Consider the following 6,000-nt stretch of genomic DNA (forward strand, 5'->3'; position numbering starts at 1 on the left):
AAAACAAAGTCTGAGTGCCTGAGAATTGCTGCAGGAGGCTTATTGGGGCCTGCTCCCAGGAACAATATCTGTTGGCTAAAAGTGAGGTTTGGGCAAAAGGAGAGGTTGCATGGCAGAGCAGTTATATCAGAGGCCTCAAGGAATTTGGGTAGCTCTGACATTGGGTGGTTGCTCAAAGTCATACCAATTGAGGCACAGCTTTGTACCTCCAGAGCAAATGCTGCTTCCAAGGAAGAGGTGCCCTTGGATGGATGCAACAGCTGTCTTTGGATGATGATAATTCCTGGAGAGTAACTTCCCTGGGAGTTATTGCAGAGCTTTGTCTTGTATCATTTTACCTAATCTGGAGCTATGTTGCCCAGAATTCCCTTCCCTGGTTGCTCCGTTTTAGTGTAGAATATACAAAAGGGCTGTGTGGGATTTGGAAGGCCAAAGTAAAGGTGTAGCCATTTTGCTATGTCTGAAAGTCTGCATAGGCCACGAGCCATGGGTAACTTGCACACATTTTTTGTTAATCTTCTAGCTGACATGATTGGTGGGTGCATGGACCCATAATCCCTCCCACCACATCTGTTCCTGTAGTTTCTCTGAGTCCTGGGCCAAGTGAGCATGTAGGTCCATGATGAAGGGCACCAGATTCTCCTGCAGATCCTACATGATTGTGGTTGGAGCTGGTGAGAGACTTGTTCGTGTTTTAGCACTACAGCACATCCTCCCAGGTGAGACATGCTCTTTCTCCACTCCATGGCCAGCTTTTCTTCCTGATTGCTGATCTTCTGACCTCTAGTGCCTTCAGGACCAATACCAGAAGCCAGTAGCAAATGCCTCCACCACCTCCTACGATAACTGACAGCCACCTTGTTCTGAAAAGTAACAAGTAATCTCTATAATATGTTCCTCATTCTTTTTTTTTTTTTTTAAGATTTATTTATTTATTTTAGAGAGATAGTGTGTGTAAATGGGGGAAGGGACAAAAGGAGAGGGAGAGAGTCTCCAGCAGACTCTTCACATAGCCCAGAGCCCAATGAAGGGCTCAATCTCATAACCCTGAGATCATGACTTGAGCTGAAACCAAGAGTTGGATGCTTAATCAACTGAGCCACCCAGATGCCCCATTGCTCACTCTGTTTCACACATAGCAGATCTGCTCCACTGATTAAGCACTGACTCAGCACTCTTCACAAGCAGAGGAATGTGTGAATTGGTCTTGAAAAAGAGATCTGGCAATGTGCTATAGTGTCCGTGACAGTACTGGTACTTTATTCCTAGGAAACTGATTCCCAAGATTAAGATGGCTGGATCAAGGAATACATATATTTTGAAATTTAATAGATGCTGCAAGATCAATATCCCAAAAAGCTGTAAAAATTCAATTCTGCACAAGGAACATAAGTGTGTTCTACCCGCATCCCACACCATATTTGATGCTATTTTTTTTTTGTTATCTGATAGCTGTAAGAATATATCATTCTTATGATTCTTCTTCATATTTCCCTCTCTGCTAGTGAATTTGAGTCCCTCATGTATGTTGGCCATTTGAGTATGTTCTTTTGTGAATTTCTTTTTTACAGCTTCTGGTCAGTTTTTTTCTATTGGATTCTATGTATTTTTCTGGTAAGTTTGTAAATGTTCTTTCAGTATTATACACACAACCCTTTATCTGCTATCTTTGGTATCTATCTGCATTGAAAAAAATTAGTAAAATATATTTTTATCATATATTGGCTTTGTTAACAGTGTATTTTTACCATCAATATTGTATATATTTTTTAACACTGGGGTGTTTATGCCATTGGGAATTCCTTTGGGAACCAATATAAAGTAGAGGTCCAAATATATTTTTTTCTGATGGATAATATTCTGTTAGTAACATTTATTAAATAATCCATCATTTTCTACTGATTTGAGAAATAAATTTTACTATGTTATTAATCCACTTATATACAAGGATCAATTTCTAGGTTCTTTATTTACTTCTACCAATAAAAAATTCAATAAATTATGAGTATATTTATAAATCTTTAATCAGGTAAGTACACATGAAATGCAACATTAATATCAGGATTGATAAGTGAAATATAAGAAGAGTTACCATTAAAATAAGGAACAAAGCACCTTTCACTTCAATTGTTTTGAAAGTAATAATACAGTAAGACAAAAAGTATTGAATATCAAAAAATGGGATCAAATTTATTAAAATTTGACATGATATGATTGTATACTTGGGAAGACATATAACTGAAAACTTATTTTAAGAGTAAGAGAATGTTTATAAATTTCCTGGTTAAAAATTTAATAGTAAAAAAAGGCACTTCCTAGACAGAGAGGAAAGTTAAAAAAATCAAATTCAGGAAAGACCTTATTTGCAACAGCAACAAATAAGAAAAACTATCTAGGAATAAGCTGGAGACATGGTCAGTGTTTGTTGAAAGAAAATAATAAAAATCTACCAAGAGGCATAAAAGAAGAATTGAAAATGAGGAAAATACACTTCTTATAAAGATTCAATATTGTGAAGACTTCGATTCTCTCTACATTTATCTGTAAATTTATTGTAGAGTTTTGGTGTTTCAAGGACAATGGAGAGGTCTTAGACTCTCAGGACAAGAGGAAGGGGAAGATCCAGATGGGAGTTATCATAACAATTTGCTTCTACTATTTTCCTACTTCTATGTAGTAAGAAATAACAAAATTACTTTCTTATGTATTCTTTTCAATTTATGTTTTATGTTTGGTAAGTAGACTAATTTCTCAGTAAGTCATAACAAGTTTGGGTTTTGTACTGGTCCTATAGAAAGACAGTGGTTCTAGAAGCCCCTGTCTTTAACTTACGACATGCCTGTGGGCAAAGCTAATAAAGAAAACCATGAAAATACTTTCTTAGCTTGAAATTGTACCTTCAAGCAGTATATACATACTCAGCTCACTTAGAAGATACTCTCTCATTATGTGTAGTATTTGCATTATCATTTCCTTATTAGATGTTTATTTAGATCAGTGATCAGCAAACTATGGCCCATGAGCCAAATCTGGTTTGCTACCTGTTTTTGTAAATAAAGTTTTATTGGGACACAGCCACACCCATTCATTTACATATTATCTATGGATGCTTTCACTCCGCAAGAGCAGAGCTATGTAGCTATACCAGGTTGTATGACCCATAAAGCTGAAAACTTTTACAATTTGACCCTTTACAGGCAAAGGTGGCTGATACTGTTCTTGATCATAAAAATCTTGAGGACAAGCTTATTACTATTTCCTCTCATCATACTCAGCACTTAAGTCATAGATGTTGCTTAAAAATAATTTTTTGTATTAACAAATTAACAGAGGGAATAATCTTTCAATTCTGTGTTAAGCTTAGATTATCAAAATTTTATCTGTTTATATGTGTTTCCTTGACTATTTTTTAGTGGAAAATGAGGTGGGGAGTAATTATGGGCAGCAAAAATAAAATGCATAAAGGGTGAGGTTGAGATACAAAGAAAAGACAAGATAAAAAGGATTATAATAGGACAAGAAGTGTGGCAGGATACATCATGGGGTCTGGGAGAGGGGCAATACTAGTAAAATCTTTGCAGATCAAAAATCTGGAGTTATTTTTCTGTTCCCAATTCTTAGAATAGTCTCCATTCCTTTTCCCTCGCAGAATTAAGCCCTATAATTTCTTATTTCCAAATATGTAGAAACTCTTCACTTGTCTTCATTCCCAATTCCATTACTTTCTTGCTTTAAACCACTGTTGTACATTTCTTGGTTCTACACTAGACTCCTAATTGGACTCTGTTATCACTATTAGTCAGGATGTTTTTGAGTGCAAATAAGCAAAAATCCAAATCTAACTGGCTGAGGGATAAAGATAATCTGTTGTATGACTTAATTAGAATTCTAGCAACAGTTCAGACTGCTCATGATTGTATTGGAAATCTAGGTCTCTATCTCTGCAATTCTTTCATATTGCTCTCCTCTGTGATGGATCTTGTCCTTAGGCAGGCTGTCCTCCTGTTGCAGCAACCCACATCTCAGCTTTCCTAGTTTGCAATCATGGAGAAAGAAAAGATACCTTGTTCACCAAATATGGATGAAAAATCATGGGGCTTTAAATCAGTTGAACCAACCTGAGCCAATCATCCTGGCAAGAGGGCTACGGTCACATTGCATGGCTTCTCATTTTCAGTTTGGCAGAGGTGCTTAAAAATAGGGTTGCAGTTGTCAGTTGACAGTGTTTCCAAATCTCCTGGAGGACTTGTGAAAACACAGATCACTGGGTCCCTCTCTCAATATATGATCTTAGTCAGTTTTGGGCAACACCTGGAATTCTGCATTTCTTATAAATTCACAGGTAATGTTGATGCTGCTGGTGTATGCTTTGGGAGCAAGTGATCTGGAGAAAAATGCCTTGGAAAATCCTTTCCAAAGTCATAGGGGCTGGGACACATGTAGAGCACCACTTATGTCAGAGAAAGCATAAATAGACTGTTAAGTACCATTTAATCTTCATTTTGCAGACATGGAGTCTTGAATTCTGAGAAGATTGACTGGGGCTGAGTTACACGACTCACTGAGCTGCGTGACTGTTAAGTCTTGACATGGACCTTTAATTCTTTCAGCTGGGCAACTTTTAGCTGTGAAATTTTCCTCAAAGTCCCAGGTCTAAGGAAAGAAGGGAATTCCTTAACACCTCTGGAAATATGTGCTAGGGGTATTACAGCTCCATTTGGCCCCACACTCTTGGAAAGCTGAGTCTAAGGATGGACTTAAGAAGTGCAAGGAACTAAGAAAGTATTCAGTCCATTTGTCCTTGTGCCACAAGCTTCTATTCTCAAGATGATCTCACAGACCTGGAGACCAATATTAATAATACCAAAAGTTAGCACCCCGGAGACCAGTATTAATAATAACAAAAGTTAGCACTGACGGTAGGTTAAAAATGATAAAAATCAATGCCACACTGTACTGGCCCTTGCTGATGTTATTAAGAAGTCCAAGGGGGGCTTTGAATCAAGAGAAGCTTAAAATCAGGGCAGAACCTCACTGAGTGAAGTGCTAACTAAAGGAAATCTGTCCCTCTGGGCCTAATACCCTCTGCAGGTGATAAATGAAAGGACATTTCACCTGACTCACCAAGTAGCCATGGCTTCCTCTGAGGTCACAAAAGTGACATTTTTTATATCATTTTTTTTTTATTAGATGGTGGCCTCTACTTATGTTAGTTAGCATGGACTTCCATAACAAAATACCACAGGCTGGGGATCCCTGGGTGGCTCAGCGGTTTAGCACCTGCCTTGGCCCAGGGCACGATCCTGGAGTCCCGGGATCAAGTCCCGCATCGGGCTCCTGGCATGGAGCCTGCTTCTCCCTCTGCCTGTGTCTCTGCCTCTCTCTTTCTCTATGTCTATCATGAATAAATAAAAAATGAAAAATAAATCCTAAAAAAAGATTCTTAAATTCTTAAAAAGTATTTAAAAAAATACCACAGGCTGGGTGGCTTTAACATTACAATTTTACATCTCACAGTTAGGGAGGCTGCAAATCCAAGATCAAGGTGTCAGCAAGGTAGGTTTTGTTCTGATGCCTCTTCTCTTTGTAGGCAGCACCATTTTGTGTGTCCTCAAGTTGCCTTTCTTCTGTGCATGTGGGCAGAGAAATCTCTATCTCTACAGTGTCTCTTCTGATTAGGGTAGCAATCTCATTATGAGACTCCACTTTCATGACCCCATTGAACCCTAATTACCTCACAAATACCATTTGTCTCCAAGTACCTTCACAATGGAGGCAAGGGCTTCAGTATGCATATTTGAGGGGACACATTCAGTCCATAACACTGGCCCTTGATTTAATTAGGCAACAATGCTTCTTCCCCTTTAAAAATAGAATAAGAGGGAAAAAAAAAATTGAGCTAAGAGAGAAAATTCTATGTGGACAAAGGAATTAGAATTGGCTCTCTGGCTTTGCTCAGTTAAGAAGATTCCAGGATGGATATCTGTGATTGTGGGCAGC

At 38.1% G+C, this 6,000-nt stretch overlaps 1 long non-coding RNA gene across 3 annotated transcripts in view; it reads right to left on the bottom strand.

Annotated features, from left to right (window-relative positions):
* The window catches only part of LOC112653655 (uncharacterized), a 44,053-nt gene extending 38,378 nt beyond the window's left edge, over nucleotides 1-5,675 (bottom strand). The window contains exons 1-3 of one of the 3 annotated variants that reach the window (XR_003132344.2): nucleotides 5,516-5,675; nucleotides 4,488-4,653; nucleotides 4,119-4,190 (exon numbers count right to left, since the gene is read on the bottom strand). This is a non-coding gene — a long non-coding RNA (uncharacterized LOC112653655). Of the gene's footprint in view, nucleotides 1-4,118; nucleotides 4,246-4,487; nucleotides 4,654-5,515 lie in introns of all 3 variants that reach the window. The other 2 variants (XR_003132346.2, XR_003132345.2) reach the window with 2 other exon arrangements.
* Between the last annotated feature and the right edge of the window lie 325 nt (nucleotides 5,676-6,000).

The sequence above is a fragment of the Canis lupus genome, chromosome 3, assembly GCF_003254725.2.
Source record: "Canis lupus dingo isolate Sandy chromosome 3, ASM325472v2, whole genome shotgun sequence".
In the NCBI taxonomy this organism is placed as follows: domain Eukaryota; kingdom Metazoa; phylum Chordata; class Mammalia; order Carnivora; family Canidae; genus Canis; species Canis lupus.